Below are 17,641 nucleotides of genomic sequence, written 5' to 3' on the forward strand. Positions count from 1 at the left end.
CAGTAATGACCTGTGGGCATTTTCCAGTTTTCCGATCTAGTCTGAAATCTGCCAGTTCCAGGGGAGGGTCTGAACATGAGAGGTCTGTGCCGGGAGAACCGCCCCTTGGCAAGCCCTCCCTGGTTCCCTCTGTCCTTTTTTGCTTTTGACTGCGTCTGTCTCAGGCCGGGCAACCCAGATGCCCAGAGGCACTGGGCAATGGCAGGACAGGAGTTCAAGAATAGAGCTCTCAAAGGGTTCTGAAACCCCTCCATACCCAAGTGACCCTGAGTCCCTTTAGATGATCTTACTGCTAAAACAGAAGGGCTAGTCACTTGCTCTCACCCCTGCAGCCTGTCCAGAAACCCTGGCTACCCAACACAAACCTTTTTCTAAAATTTGTCGAATTCTGAATTATCTGGATTATTGCCTATTTTTCTTCACTTGCCTTTGCTTATGTAGACACAGCCCCAATCGTCTTTATTTCCTGCTCTCTTCTTTTCTCTAGAAGGTGGTGTTAGGTAGTGGTTTAGGGAAGACTGAATTTCCAACCCTCCTGGGTTACTTTCTAGCTGTCAGGTCTTGGGCAAGTCATTTAGCCTCTCGGGGCTTCAAAATCTTCTTCAATACACACATAAACTCACAAACAAACAAAACATGGAGAAATACAATAACCTGTGGCAAGGGTGCAGTGAAAAGGAAACAGATGACCTTGAAAATCAGGCAGGAAGCAAGAATGAACAGGGGGGTCATGGAGTACTCAGCGTGGGTCACTTGCCAGGCACTCCATACCCTTGATTTTTTCCAGTCACAGGGAACAGTCACACTTTTCACTGAAGAAATATAAACAGCAGGGAATTGTTGGGTATCTCCCCAGATTTCACTGGCGCCCTTTGCAAATTAAATCATTATATGCCCCCCCAATTTTATAATTCCACAAAATCCCCAAACTTCTGACATACCGATCCGGCCCCAAAGATTTCAGAGAGGGGACTGTGAATTTTCTCTGAAGATACTAATATCGGATGTGGTGAGATCTCACCCCACAACAATCCAGGAAGCTCCCTAACAGCGTCTTCCATGGCTAGAACACCAGCTAGAACACCAGCACTCAGGACAGGCCTTGGCAACTAGTAGGTGCTCAAAAATATCTGTTGAATGAGCAGATGAGTGCATGAATGGATGAAAGGATTATTTCCAGAGAAAGTTGTCAAGGGGAACCAACTCGAAATCCACTTTGAGTCCTCAGCCAGAGGTGCTTCTCTGGAAAACCAGGCTGGTTTGCAAGAGCCAGTCCACCCTGGTGTTGATGGAATTGGCCAGGAGAAGGGACACTGATGCCTCCCCATCGGTTAAGGAGGCGGAGCCCGAGGTTCTCAAGGGTTCCTGTCCCGCAGACCCCTTGCAAACCGTGTGCATGGGCGCATGCGCGCTCAGATTGAGTCATCTGCAGACACACCGTGGAAGGCATCGCGGAGCTCCACTCATTAGAAATGCTTTTGAGTCCATGGAACCAATAAATCAATATTCTTGGCTGCTCTCCCAACAAGATTATTTCACAAAACAGAGCGCAAGATGAGGAATTTATGAACGATCGCATCCCTGGGCTGCCTTTCCCAGTGGGAGAAAGCAGGGTCTGGGTTGTCATTCTGGGAAAATCTACCCCCCTTTTATGCCCGGCAAATAATATTTTATGGCTCTGGGTTTATGGCGGTGTTTTAATGATCCACCGTAGAAAGCGGTTTTTCTCTCCAGTCGCTAGAATTTGTTAAGAAGGGCTGGAGGCCATAAAAGAGGGATGGGCCCCAGGGACAAACAGGCTCCATCTTCTGAAATAAACTAATAAAGGACCCCGAGATGTTTACTCCTTCACCTCAGAGTCAAGACCAGCCGGGATGCCCGCGAGGGGCCCACAGATGGGGCACTAAACAGGACAAAGAGGGCGGAAGGGGGTTGGGGCTTCCTCACCACCGCGTGGCCACAGTCAAAGTAATTCCGTCAGGTCGTGAGGCCACCGGCCACTGGGCTGGGAAGGACAGGGCCTCCCTTGCAGGTTGAGGACATTTTTGGACACTGGGCTGACTCAAGCTTTCCTAGCGCTGTATTCCCCTCACTGAGGGCCCTCTTTATTTTTTACCATCAGTGGTGCTTTGGCAGGGGGGGCGGTCTGAATGGATGTCTTTCTTTCTTTCTTTTCTTTTTTTTTCTCTTTCTCCATTCAGTGTTAGTTTTAAGGGACATCAGGGTCAAAAAGCCCCGAGTCTGCCTCCCAGCTGTACCTCTGGCTGACTGAGTGGTCGCTTCCCCTTCTGAGCCATCCTTTCCTCATCCGTACACTGGAACAGATTAGGGATCTTCTAACAATTGAGATAAGGTTCCAGAGGCCTTGGTCTTGGCAATAAGTGTTGCGATTATTTCAACACTAGGAATGTCTGTCCCTGGATGCCTGAGTCCAATCCGGAGTCAAATAAGTTGCCTGAGGAGGGTAGGGGCAGGGGTCCGGGGAAAGAAGAGAAAGGAGGGAGGCAGTGTGTGTGTGATACGGTTCAGTAAGTAGGAGGCTGCGAAGTGCCTGACCTGAGGGTGACGAATGAGTAGTAGTAATAATTGCTGTTAACTTTGCTGTCCTTACTAGGAGCCCGATGCCAGCCTGTTTGAACTAATATTCATTGTCGTGTTTCATTCTTACTACTTCATGAGGTAAATCCTTCACTATCTGCATGATAGGGAGACAAGGAGAACTTTGAAGAGGTCACAATTTCTATGAGCTCAAGCTGTTTTAGTGTCCCAACCCCAGGGTATGAACCCCGATAACCTGACTCAACCGAGGCTTTATGACCGTCCTCTATCTACCTCTAGAGAAAGACAAAACTCATTTTCAAAAGGGGTCTTCCTGGCTCCTCAACCTTACCACACTTTTCTCCCGCGCCTGTCCCACACAAAGCTTACTTTAAGTGGGAAGAGTCTTTCCCGAAAGCTTGGGAGTTTACTCCACTAACACTGAACACGAAGACCAGACCGGCAGAATCGGCCACACCTACCGGCCTGGCTGACATCTCATTCGACAGAGCCATCCAAGATTTGTCCTTCCTTCCTTATCCGGCTTGCAGGGAAGCCCTCACTCCACCACCACCATCAGGAGCCACGGCCTCTGCACTCAGCAAACCACCTCGAATTCTGAGCTCCTGCAGGACAGCGTCCTCTGACTTCCCAGGCCTCTGAAGAGGTGGGTCTGGGGCTCCTCCCGTGTTATCCCTGACATCACGGTCCATCCCTCAGGAGCACAGCTCAGATTTTATCCCCCTGCCTCAAGTCTTTCAGCGACTCCCTCCGTTATCAGATAAAGTCTAAACTGGCCGCCTCCTACCTGCAAGGCTCATGAGAATGAACCCTGTGCATTTGCTGTTCCCTCAGCCTGAAAATCTGTTCCTCTGACCTGGGCACTTCCCCCCTGTTCAGGTCACCACCTCCGTGTCCATATTAACTTCATTGAACCCCCGCTCCCCCTGCCGATGAGCCTTGTATGATAGTCTTTCATCCTGATCTAAAATTACCTGATTCCGTTTGCATTCACGTTTATTTACTTTCTGCTTTCCCTTCGCTAGAACATCCACTCCAGGAAAGCAGGGGTCCCGGCTGTGCCGTTCAGTCCTCTAACCTATAGTAACTGGCATGGAGAAAGTGCTCGATAAACGAACGGAAGATCATACCCTTAGCCATATAACTGCTAAGCAAGAGAGCTTGAAAAATGCTGGAATTTTCATTTTGTCTTATTCTGCTTATTTACTGTCCACGATTTTTTAGGCACAATTGGGCCTAAATCTGTGTGTTAGGATTTGGGAATCTGATTTAGTATTCTCATTTAGTAACCTGACTTTAAATAGCAGGGGCTTAACCACCTTACTTTATCTACCTATGAAGAAAGGGAAACTGTTTTTTAAAAAGTGTCTCCTGGGTTCCCTGAATGTGCCCACACTTTTTCCTCTGGCCTCTCCCACAAAAGGCTTACCTTAAGTGGAAAGAGTCTGATAAGAGAAATAGTTTTCCTCTGAAGAAAGACAGTCTTCTGTTCCTCTCCCTTCTTGTCATACTGATTCTTCTGAAAAGTTTTCTCTTACTGGCTTTTTTTTTTTTTTCCATAAAAATACAGCTGGTGTACTCAATCTCGTTATCCATCCCACATGTGTTCACTGTGGGTCCCTGCATCTAGATACTGGGTTTAGAAAATAGAGTAAACATTTCTGGGGAGACACAAGTCCAGTTACTAACATGAAAGAAGCTGACTTTCTCATTTGAGAGATAGGGAAAAATGCTGGAATTTTCATTTTGTTTTATTCTGCTTATTTATTGTCCACGATTTTTTAGGCACAATTGGGCCTAAATCTGTGTGTTAGGATTTGGGAATCTGATTTAGTATTCTCATTATTATTTTTGTTCCCAAACAACGCATTATCTAGTCACACTCCTGGGTATATAATAGCATGTCTGTAAGCTCTTTAGCTAAGTTCCTTTCGCTGAAAGGGGGATCTAGAAAAATGTGATTATTTTTCAAAATTTTTCAGACTTAGGCATGCCGTGAAACTGACTGGCAGACAAAATCTCATTAGACAGCATCTAGATAGTGAGCAGATTTTGTTCTTTGTTTTTAAGATTTTATTTATTTGAGAGAGAGAGAGAGAGCACACATGCAAGCACAAGCAAGGGGGAGGGGCAGATGGAGAGGGAGAAGCAGACTCCCCGCTGAGCAAGGAGCCCAACGTGGGAGTGATCCCAGGACCTGGGATTGTGAGCACAGCTGAAGGCAGAAGCTTAACCAACTGAGCCACCCAGTTGTCCCAAGCAGATTTGGTCCTAACTAGATGCTATTATAGATAAAATCTTTCCTTTCCAGATGAGAAGCAAAGATGAGCCTTCCTTTCATGACAACCTGGAAAGCCTACCATGAGGACACATCTGGGTGAGTGTTAAAAACAGATTTTGCCCAAAGAAGAAAATACATGCTGGTATCTCAAAACCATCTAACAATATGAACATCTTTCTTTGTTAATTTCAGCTCTGTGACACTTGCCATTTTACTATCAAACCAATGGTGGAGAAAAATTTTAAAGGAGAGATATGTTAAACAAAATACCTAATTACAAAAGACAGAGTCTCACCATTATTACTTGTCTTCCTGACCCCAGACTCTGCACAAACCATCTAAGGGCATTTTTGACTTTTCAGAACTGACTTACAGTTCTGACTTACAGTCCACATCTTATTGCATTTTAACTGGAGTGACTCTAATATGATTTTCTTCTTCCGTGCAAATATTCTCGACCTCCTTAAAAGAGACCGCAAATAATTCTAAAGAGCAGAATTAAATCCCAAGTCCTTTTAATTTTGTATACTTTGCCAGTATAATCTTCCATGCTTAATAAAGTGACACTGTTATGACTTCCCAAATCTGTCTCAATAAATCAGTGAATTTCAGATAAAAGTTTCTTTACTCAGTTTAATCCTTAATTCAGTGATCTATAAGTGTCCATGAAGGTCAAGTGACAATTCATTGACTTTAAAACGCATGAGAAACACTCCCAGGGCAAAAGATCCCAATGTCGCTGAATGTATTTAAAGTAAGTGGTTTTGACTTAAGCAAAGATTTCTACTTAACCCAGAAGAAAAGCAGTCACTCCTTAGAAATACCACAGAATTCAGGGAACTGAAATGAATAATGGCAAAGGATTAAATTCACCTATTCCAGTCGGTACATATATCTACTGAGTATATACAGGAACACGATGGCTCGACTCACATGTTGTCCATGGACGACCCCCTTCTTCTCAGCCCAGGAGCACAGTCCTCTCCGTCATGCACATATGTCATAACAGAGATTAGTGGGTCCATAAGCACCATCCCTCCCTGGTTCTGCTTGTTCAATTCAAGGATGCTTGAAAAGATCTCTTTGCCACTTAGAAATGGAATTCAGTCCATACTGATAGCAGGATCTATTTCAAAATTCAACAACTGAAAATAAAAGATCATAAATTTAGAGTCAGTTTGTTGGGACGAAATTACAGCTACAGAACACAAACCAAAGAGCAGCTTATCACATGCCTACGGAATGAATTCATTCATTTGCATCCAATACGCATGAATTCATTCATTAATTCATTCACTCGGTTCACTCCTGGAACGCATATCCACGGATTGTCTTCTATGGACCATCCATCATTCGTTTAGTAAGCATTTATGGCACACTGTAATCAATTCATTTATCAAATCAGTACTGTATGTGCCAGGTCATGTTGCTTTGTCCAGTGTAGCCCAAAGATGATTACTGGGCCCTCACTAAGTGTTAGACCTTTGTAACTTCTAGAAAAAAGGCTCAAATGAATGGCTGAGATGGAAGCCCACACAATGTATAAACATATCCTGGATGATACTGTCACTTGGGCGATGCCGTTGGGCCTGTGGCTTCTTAGTGTGCTGGGAATAAGGCTGAGAGGGCTTAAGGACCAAGTTCAACATGAGGAAGCCCTCCTTGTGCTAGCTGGCCACCCTAGACATCCCAAGGCGGTCCAGCGGGAGAGAGCGGTTGATCCCGGTCTAGCGGGTCGCCAGCAGGAGACAAACGCTCTGTAGCCACATCATTGCCAGGGCTCCCAAATATTGTCTTCTCCTAGGAGGCTTGGAGAGCCGAGGCATATTGGCCTGGGTCGGGGAGGCTGGTTTGAAATCAGGTGAACTTGTAACCAAAATCTCTTCCAGAATCTTGATTACCCCACAGACACAGAACCTGCCCGTTTCCCTCCCGAAGCACTCACTCCAGTCTGTGTCGAGCATCTTCTAATGCATAATAACATTGAACTTGCCTGGATAATAGTAAGGGCTGTTATGATCCTGAGGTCACAGACAGGGAAAGTAAGCTTGGAGAGGACACAGAGCCAGGATTTAAACTCAAGCCCTGATTCCTCAGGGCAAGAGCAGAAGGTAGAGCTGGAAAAAGAGGCAAGAAGGAGGGAGGAACTCAGAGGAGAGGGAGGTGGGAAGGAGAAGAGACAGGGAGGAAGAAGAAAATGAGGCCGAAAGGTGCTGAGTCAATTCTCCCAGAAGCAGAGAGAAAGGATTATATCTGCTCTCTGTTCTTTGTCTACCGAGGATTAGCCTCAGGATACCAAACCCCCATATGCAAATCAAAATTCTAATCACAGCATGTTGCCATAGACCCCAGGAATCGGTCACAAGGCCAAAGTTGACTGTTTCTTTTTCTGAGCCGTCTCATAATGGTACATTCTTCCGTGGGCTTCCAGACGTCACTGTGTCACTGTTCGTGATAGAGAGGTTTCCCTCGGTACCTTTGAACGGGATCACCCACCCAGGGGGTTGATTCCCAGAGGGCTCATCATTTTCTTCCTCTTTTGGCAAGCTTTCCCCCAGTTACCCGCCGTGCACCGGGGATCATGCTAAGCATCGGTGTTGCAGAAATGAATGAGCCACGGTCCCTGTTCTCAAGGGCTCACGATAAAGCCGGATATCCAGGCTCCTGCGATAGTGATGCCGGACATAATGTTTATTCATGTGACACAATAAGGTATCTGGGAGACAGAACAAGGAGAAACGGCAGGCATAACACTAAAGAGAGGAGACAAGGGCTGTGTCCACAGATAGAGCCCCTAGTCTGGATGCTTAGAGCTTTTGTCTGTCCCACACTGACTTCTCCTTCTCTGACTTCTGATTCTCCTTTAAGGATTCACCTATAATCTCCTTGGAGGCCAGATGAGTCCACCCTCAAACTCAAGGTACGGGCACGGGCACGTGATTCAAACGTGGCCCAGCCGAGAAGGGTCATGTGACACAGCTGAGACCAATGGGAGATGGACTGTGTTTGGGCAACAATGCAGTAGGGGAACTGACCTTCCCTGGAGGTTGTGACCCAGGTTGGCTCTACCTGTGTTTTCGGGGAGGAGTTGGGAGGTCCCCCATGACACAAACAGCGTGGAAAATGAGGACAACAAAGAAGTAAGCAGAACCCAGACATGGAGGAAAAACTAAGACATTAGCCTGAGCTGGTTGGAGCCCTTGGGTGCCATTGTGCCTGAGGTCCTATTACCCTCCTGACTTTTCCTTCGTGAAATCATTTTAAGTTGGGTTGTATCACTCGTAATTCAAAAAGTTCTGACGATACAATCATGTTTGGTTGTTTTAGGAAAATACATGTTTGAGTGAAAAAGGCAAAGTCAGTTTTACGGTTAAATGCCAAACACACATTCCAATCACTGCTGGGTTTAGACCAGCCCTCCGGAACCTACAGGAGACTTGACCCGACACTCTCCTCTGGCTTCTTTGAGACAGAGCAAGTTGTCAGCCTGGAAAAACCACAGGGGGTCACCACTCATGTATGGACAGTGTGGACGGGGAGGTGAATGAGTCTATGAACCAGGCAGAAATCTTGGGAGCGCTTTGAGGATAAGCCAATGAGGTCCAAGCCAGGAAGACAGCACGTGAGGGGTTTCTCTTGGAGACAGAACACTGCGGCTCAGTGGTGGATGATACAGTCTGTGACCTATACCTGCATCTCTGGGACATCTGGCTTTGACATCCTTGGGACAATCAGTGGGGAAGTCAGCAACTGCCTTTTATTTTTATTTTTTTTTAAGATTTTATTTATTTGACAGAAAGAGTGAGACACAGTGAGAGAGGAAACACAAGCAGGAGGAGTGGGAGAGGGAGAAGCAGTCTCCCCTCCGAGCAGGGAGCTGATGTGGGGCTCGATTCCAGGACCCTGGGATCCTGACTTGAGCCGAAGGCAGACACCCAACAACTGAGCCACCCAGGTGCCCAGCAACTGTCCTGGTCTCTCTGATGCTACTTCATTTGGAAACATAAATTAATTGGTTTAAATAAGCTAAACCCATTGGGGTTTGATTTAGGGTCTTAAAATCAAAATACATGGGGTGTAGAAAGGACTTTAGTTTTCCTATGTCCATTAGGAATAAGATTTTAGATACCTACTTTCTCTGTGTGGATTCATCAATATAGTCCACCAAAAAAATGCTTTTTGCATCTGCCGGCAGGGCTGAACTGCTAGGTCTGAATCAGATAAGGTTCTATACCCTCGGGAAGACTACACATCTTCCCTGCCTACAAGCCCATCGTCTTCTATGGTAGTAAGTCGATTCGCTCATTCAGTCAGTCAGTTAACAGTTTTCCTCTTTGTGTACGTTTGCACACCATACACGGCAGAGATAAAGCTCAGAGAGCAGGGTGTTCCAGGAAAGAGCTCTTCTTTGAGGGGGAACTAACTGTTTGATTAATAGAGAACTAAAAAGTCACCTCCTAGACTCCCGCTACACTTCTAAACCTCCCCTTCTTACTACCTTTGTTCAAACTGGAGAATCTACGATTTGCTTCCTCTGTAAATGCGATTGGATGACCCTGTCGGACACAATCCTCAAAGAGTCAGGCATGATGGTGCAGTGGTTAGCACCCCCCCCACCCCCCGTGCGGTGCCGTGACCCTGAGTCCAGGTGGCTGCTGAGTACTCGGAAGACGGCTAGTCCTAATTAAGTCAGGCTGTAAGTGCGAGATACAAACGCATTTCAAAGCCTTATTATGAAAGCAGAAAAAGGTGGTAAATTTTCTTATTAATAATCTTTACATCGGGATGCCTGGGGTCTCAGTGAGTTAAGCTCCTGACTCTTGGTTAGCCTCAGGTCAGGATCTCAGGGTTGCAGGATCAAGCACCTGGTCGGACTCCATTCTTGGTGCAGAGCCTGTTTGAGTTTCTCTCTCTCCCTCCCCCTCTTCCCCTCCAGCTGTGAGCACTTGCTTTCTCTCTGTCTCTGTCTCTGTCTCTGTCTCTCTCTCTCAAAAATAAATAAGTAAATCTTTAAAAAAATGATCTCTATATTGACTGTGTTGAAATGATAGTATTTTCAGACATTTTGGATTATAGACATATCATTGAAATTCATTTCTCCTGCTTCTTTTTTTCTTTTTGGAGACATATGGCTACAGCAAATTTTGAAATCACCTACAGGGCTCACGATGTTTTCTGTCAAACAGCAGTGGGTCAGAGCAGGACTCTGGAGTCAGAGGGAAGATTAAAATCTGGCTTCTCTGTTTAATAACTGTGTGGCACTGAATGACTTACCTTCACTGGGCCTCAGGCTCCCCCTCTGTAAAAGGGATTTGTGACAGTCCCCACCTTGTGACCATGATGCAAGAAAGGAGATGCGTTGTGTCCGCACCAGGCCTGGCACTGAGCTGCTTTCTAGCAAATGTTACCTATTCTGGGCTAACCCTCCAGCATCTCCCCGGGAAAGTCGGGGGACCGAGCTAGATGGGTAGCAAAATATACGATGGGGATTTGGGTAAGTCTATGACAGAGTTGTTCCCTTTTGATTTGCTATTTTCCCAAATCTAAAGTTTGCTCGTAAAACGACAGTATTGTTAGTGGATAGCAGCGGCTGGCTTCCTGAAGAAAGACTAGTCCTCCTGGTCGTTCTTTGTGGCCCCAGAGGGTACGTGCGGTTACTGTGACACATACTGTTAATGTAGGTGGTTTTTCCTGCGAGCCGACCATGGATCAGACCTTGTGCTAAGCATATTATCTGCCAATTGTGTTCCCAACAGCCAGCCCAGAAGCACAGGAGGGCCAAGAGATTTCCTCAGGGTCCCCCGGCCAGGAATTGGCAGAGACGGGACTCGACCCATGTCTGTCGGACCCCAAAAGTCAATTTACGTATTGACCGGAGCAGACACATTCTGGGTAATTCCCTGTGGCCGTGAAATCTCAGAGCCTTCCTCAGGGCCTCACAGACTGTTTAGATAGAGGAGCAAATGAGGTTTGCCACAGGAGTTCCAGATTGTTGCCCCAACAAAAGGGAATCAGAGATTTTATAGGAATGAGAAACTGTGCTTTGGAAAGGTGTCCATTCTTTCATTAGAAGGCAGCAGAGAACCATCTGCTGTCAGGACCCCACTCAAGGCAGTCCTTCCCATCCATGGCTTGAAAAACAGGACCAGCCAGAAACAAGGAAGTAGTAGAACTTTGCCTCTGGAGAATTTTCCGGGACCTTACACACATGACCCCATTAATCCACTCCATACCCGGATGAGATAGGTAGTTGCAAGTTATTACTAGTCTCGCTTTCAAGATAGAAAACCTGAAGCCAAGAGAGATTAAGCAGTTAGTCCAAGGTCAAGTAGTGAGCTAGACCAATCTGGAAAGGAAACAATTATCTTCTAAAATTCCACTCAAATACACGAACCGATTGGCCAGTTCCTATGGCGTGCTGATACCCGCTTAGATGCCCTTGCACTAGAATGACAGGCTTTTGCCTAAGATATCTGCATCTGCCTTTGGTCGAATTTGTATGGATTGGTTTAGTATCAGTGTCCAAACTGACATCAGATTTTTTCCCAAAATATTGGCTCAAGGCAAATACAGCTCCCAGCTCCAAATGTGGTATCCATTTTACCTAGCTCCGTTACATTTAATCACACCTACACAGCTTTTGGAACATAAAGGGAGAATTGTTCTACAAAGAAGCCCTTCTTGTGTTTTCTTTTTCTTTAGAGATGATCTGTAGCGCATAAAAAGGTTTAGGGGCTTCTGCAGTTTTACTGTGATGTCTACCCTGGGGAACGAGGAGCATACACTGTCTCCAAATTGTACAAAATCTGGAATCCAGTGTGGCTCACCTTTGAGCTTACTGTCACTCTTCAGTTTAATACCCCTTACTCTTTCAGCTGTGTACCTCTGACAGTAGGTAAAGTTCCATGAACCAAAGTCACGCATGGGCTGGGGAAAGAGGAGACATTCAGGGGAGCTCGGAAGAATCTTTGCTGTGAGCTGACATTGCAAAGGCAGCCCCACGGAGAAAGGGTCCCCTGGAGACAGCACTGGTTGTGATTCCTTGTGTCCAATTTTGCAAAAGGCTCTGCCCTCCGAATGTAATTTAAAAGCAACCATTCTGTTATCAGTTTTGACCAGTCTGGGGCAATGTGAGACATCAATGCACCTGTTGCTGTCCGAAGGAAAACAAGGCCCTGTTTCATGAACTGGGGAGGAGGTCGTCTACATATTTGGAAATGACAACAGGCTGCACTGAGCTCGCTGGTGAAGAATTCACAGTGGTTACTTTGGGATGTGTTGGATTTCAGTTTCTTGGACCAGCCAAATGAGGCACTTAGAGAAATTCCTCTTCCATGACTTCCTAATTTTCCGAGTCCAGGAGATTCGGGATTGGCCATCCTAGGAAATTCCAGTTTGGTCTCCCGAGCTGTCCAACTTGTTCAACCTTTCCCGACCCCTTTGCTCCTGTGCTGATGTGGACAGCTCCTTCCAGAAGATCGAACTCGATCTAAGCCAGCTTGTTACCTTGCTAATAATGCACAGATACTGCGGGGCCGGTAGAGGGGGGTGGTAATAGCATCATTTACAAACAACCACGTTATAAAAGGAACTAAGAAAGCCAGGGCATTACCAAAGGAATGCTGAAAACCAAGGCCACAGATTGTGGCCGGAGGCCAAGATCCTTATTCCCCACCAACCTAAGACTAATCCTAGAGCCTTACCTCTTCTTCCAGCTGTGTGCAGCATCTGGGAGGGAAGGAGAAGTGGTCCCTCCCAGCGGTGCTTCCTTGCAGTTACTCCCTGTTCGTTCTTCACCACTAGGCCCACGTTTCCTATCATGTAAGCTGGTCCGCCTGTGCTCGCTCTCTGCTCAGCAGGGAGCCTGCTTCTCCCTCTCCCCTCCCTCTGCTTGTGTCCCCTCTCTCAATGTCTCTCTCTCTGTCAAATGAATAAATAAAATCTTTAAATAACAACAACAACAAAAAACAAAACAAAAAAAAAAACCCAAAACCCTTCTGGGAATGTATTGTCCTCTTAGGATGAGAAAACACAGAGAAGCTAAGGAAGTAGCCCAGGGTCACTTCTTAGGATGTGGTGGAGTCAGGGTTTCACATTCCCAGAGCCTGCAAGCCCAAATAGGTCCAGGGGTCAGGCAGGCAACACCCCGGAGTATGGCTGGCCAGGTGTTGCCGTTCGGAGAAGAATGGGGACAGTGGAGAAACGGAACTATGACTAAGCCTTCACCAAGCTCCCAGCATCCCAGAAAACCTTTTTCGTGGCTTACCAGTTACTTACTCCCAAAAGTTAGCCAGTTATCTTGACTCCTAACCCCATAGATGAATTTTGTCTGTTTCAGTGCTTCGTATGAATGAAATCACACAGCCTGTTCGCTTGTGTCCTTCTGCTTTCACCTAATATTCTGTGACATTCATCTGTGTTGTGGCATGTAGCAATACTTAGCATGACTTAACGTGGCAACTTAGATTTTGGTGGAAATGTTGATTGGTTGCCCATCTGAGGCTGAACACACATCCTGTGGCTCCTCTCTGGGTCAAAGCTCTATTCGAAGGAAAAATAAACCAGTCTCTAACGTCATTTCATTTCGCTGTACATCCTACTCCCCTGTACATTTGATGTTTGCCTCCTGTCTTATTTGAAAATTTGCATTCCCTTTGTGACGAAGAGAACATGAGTGCTTCCTCCAGCGAGAGGGATTTAGGTTCTAGGATCTCACTTGCAACCTTGGAAGTCCTCCAGAAAGGATGAACACCAAGAACGTGAAACCAAGAGAGGGAGAGTAAGATGTTATTTGAGCCCCTGGAACAAGCCACATCTGAAACCCACTACCTCTAAACTGTTGGTTGCATGAGGCACTTGTGTGTGTGTGTGTGTGTGTGTGTGTGTGTGTGTGTATCTATATTTATTTTTACTAAAGTTATCTTGTGTTCATTTTTGTTGTTGTTCTTTATTTGGGGGGGGGGATACTTGCAAAGGAAAAAAAAATCCTGACTGATAGCTTTATTTGAATAAGCATTCATATTTCTCCTCCCCACCAGCCACACTGCCTTTATCCAGTGAATCACAGGTATGCGGACATAGAGGTTTTGTCTTGGATGTATGCAAGGGTTTTCTGAGTCCTCTTCATGTGGAGTGACAGCAGTTGGCACAGACAACATGTTTTTAAATAGAGTACACCAGGCTTTGCCTTAACCCTGGGAAAGGGTCTTCTCTGCCCACATGGATCATTTCTGCTGTCAATGCCTAAGCCAGTCAACAGGGGGAAGGCAAGGCGAGAGAGAGCAGAGGTACTTTCAAATAGAAGAAAAAAACGGTCCAAAGGTTGAAGCTGCTGATTCAATAATTTTAAGGCTTTTGGAGCTGTTTTCTTCTCTAGCCCATGTGTCTTCTGCATTGAGACAGAGATCTGATCATCTCTGGACATCTACATTTCAAAGTCTGTCACAAAGAGGCGGGTAAATCGTAAATACCGCGGAGAAACCTGCCAAGCACCACCTCACCTAGGTGATCAAGGTCAACATCGAAAGTGAGAAGTCATGTTGATCATAGGTACCGATGTGGTGAGAATGACATTCTACCTCGGTGGTCTTCCTCCTAAAACCCATACCCCTGGTCTGATCCTGAGGGAAAAAAAAATCCCAGGAGAGGGGCAACCCACAATATATATCTGACCCATACTCCTCAAAACTGTCAAGGTCTTTATCAGTGTGAGAAACACATGGCCAAGAGGTGCCTAAGTAGACCTGACAAGTCATGAAATGCACTGTCTGGATTGCGATCCTGGAACAGGAGAAGGACATCAGGAAAAACTAAGGAAATTGGAATGCAGCACAGACTTTAGTAAATAGAATGACATAGAGATATTTTGTTAATACCATTATATGCATGTTGGTTCAATTAGTGCACAAGTATACTGTACTAATAAAGTATGTTAATAATAGAAAAACTGTTTGTGGGAAGGAAGTTTATATGGTAACTCACGGTACTATCTGCTCAAGGGTTCTGTAAACCTGCGACTGTTCTAAAAAATAAAATCTATTGGGCTCCTGGGTGGCTCAGTTGGTTGGGCAACTGCCTTCGGCTCAGGTCATGATCCTGGAGTCCCATACTGGGGCGGGGGAGGGGGGGTCCATGCTCAGTGGGGAATCTGCTTCTTCTTCTGGACCTCCCCCCTCTCATGCTCTCTCTCTCTCATTCTCTCTCTCTCTCAAATAAATAAGATCTTTTAAAAAACTACTAAAAATTATGTTTATCTTAAAAAATCTATTACTGGATTTCTTTTTTTTTTTTTAAGACTTGATTTATTTATTTGACAGAGAGAGAAGTCACAAGTAGGCAGAGCAGTTGGCAGAGAGGGAGGGGGAAGCAGGCTTCCTGCTGAGCAGAGAGCCGGATGCTGGGCTCGATCCCAGGACCCTGAGATCATGACCTGAGCCGAAGGCAGAGGCTTAACCCACTGAGCCACCCAGGTGCCCCCATTACTGGATTTCTGTTACAGCAGGAGGGTAACCTAAAATTCAGAGCTCAAAAGGGCCCCTGAAATGATTACAGTGGTCCACCCACAACATCTTGAGTAACCATGAGCCATGCAGTTAAATATGCCTTCATTGATCGTTTTTCAGTCCTTCTGATTAGTAACAAAGAAAAACTCTTGGTTTAGCCCCGGAAACACATCTTCTACCATTGCCTATCTCCCTTTTTAACAAAGAAAGGGAAAGTCCAAGCCTCAGAACTTCATTTTTATTATTTTTACTGTTCTTCTATTTGGTGAGGCCCATAAATAGAAAATGATCCTACTTTTGCCTTTATGATAATGGCATTTTTCTTATACTTATTTATTTACTTATAAGGTTTTTTTTTTAAGATTTTATTTATTTATTTGACAGAGAGAGACAAGTAGGCAGGGAGGCAGGTAGAGAGAGAGGAGGAAGCAGGCTCCCTGCGGAGCAGAGAGCCCGATGTGGGACTCGATCCCAGGACCCTGGGATCATGACCTAAGATGAAGGCAGAGGCTTTAACCCACTGAGCCACCCAGGCGCCCCATATACTTATTTAGATAGAAAAACAAGACCACTTAAATTTAAGAATTACTATATAATTCTTATTATACTATACTATATAATACTTATATATAATATTACTATATTACATATAGAATATATATAATAATACTATGTAATACTTACAATTACTATATAAGAATTACTGTATAAGACCTACTGTCTTTAGCTATAGCAAGGGTCAGGAGAGTGCTATTTACATGACTGAAGTTGAGACCCCATGTACTAGTCTATACCCTTCAGCGTCACGCTCAAGGCCCTCTCCCAACTGGGGACACCTGTCCACTGTCTTGTCACCAGATCCCCCACCATGCAGACCCACAAGCTCCTAGGTCAAGGGTGGTGATGCCCAGACACTTGGGGCATAGAAGAAGTAGAGAGGCCCCTGGATAGCAGGTGTAAATCCAATGTACTGTCGGGGCTCTCTTTTCCCACAAGGCTTGATTTCCACTGGGATCCACGGCCTCGCTGAGCAGCCATCGGTTCTCTCCCAGTATTGACCAACTGGGGCATTCTTGAAGAACCCAATTCCTTCGGGTCTCTGTGAGCCGAATAGCCACCCTGGAGCCCAAATTTGCAACACAGATGAACTGGCAGGTGGGAACGATTAGGATCTGCATCCAGGCCAGTATGTCCCTGGGTCTTGATGCATCCCTGGAACCAAGGGGCTCGCTGAGTATTGGGTTTAAAGCCCAGCTCTACCACATATAATCAGTGGGACCCTTGGTGAGGTACGTAAGCTCCCTGGGGCTCCCCTTCCTTGTCTGAGGAGAATGATGTTTCCTGCCTCATGAGATTACTGGGAGGACAAGTTCCCATGGGCATGGCATTTAGCAACAAGGCCATGCATGTTAGTCTGAGGGCCATGGCCTGGTTCCTAGCAAATGCTCAATCACACCCAATTATTTTGATCTGTGTTCATTTACTAGTAGTACAATCATTATTGTGGATTAGCACTTCTAAGAATTAGAACAGCTCTCCAGTTTTTTGTAAGAGCCATTCACAGATACAGGCAGGGCAGGTTCTTAAGGTCAAAGCCTCACGTATACCCAAATGATGTCATACATATCAGTGGAACTAACGTACGGATTGACCCGCAGAGGAGTCCAGCAGTGCGCGGGCTAGTACCTTTCTTAGCAAAAGGAGTGTTTTGTGAGGAAAGAAGCAGAGGCTCCATCTGGCCGGCTGGGTTTACATAATCAAGCTTGAATGCAAGCCGGCTGCTTCAGGAAGTTCTACGAAAGAAGAAATTCTTGTCCAACAAAAGTTCTTTCTCTACAAAAAGGCAACATAATGAAAAGGGCACGACTGCAGACTGTTCCAAAATGCTCCGGACTGTGGGAGAATTTCACACATAGTGGCCGTGAGCCCATAAAGCAAATGGTATGTCCCCTATGTCATTAGGGGCCAACTGGGGGGATATTCTGTCCCATCATCTCCTCCCCAGAGAATCTTTGGGGATATATATTTCTGTTTTGGAGCCTTGGGGACAGTCTTGGTTTGCAGTGAACTTACCATACATGCTGGAATCGGTCACATCCTAACTGGGCCTCAGTTTTCCCATCTGCAAAATGAGACTATTGGACACAGGGCATCTAACATACTTTCTAGCTTTGATAATTAGCTACTGTTTGATTTCAATAAGGGTAAGATTTGGTAGTTCATTTCTTGGAATACAATTCAAACCTTTAAAGAAATCAGGAGATGGCTCCCCACCATGATCCCAGTTGGGCTGTGAAGG

The sequence above is a fragment of the Mustela erminea genome, chromosome 1 (genome assembly GCF_009829155.1).
Source record: "Mustela erminea isolate mMusErm1 chromosome 1, mMusErm1.Pri, whole genome shotgun sequence".
NCBI lineage: Eukaryota > Metazoa > Chordata > Mammalia > Carnivora > Mustelidae > Mustela > Mustela erminea.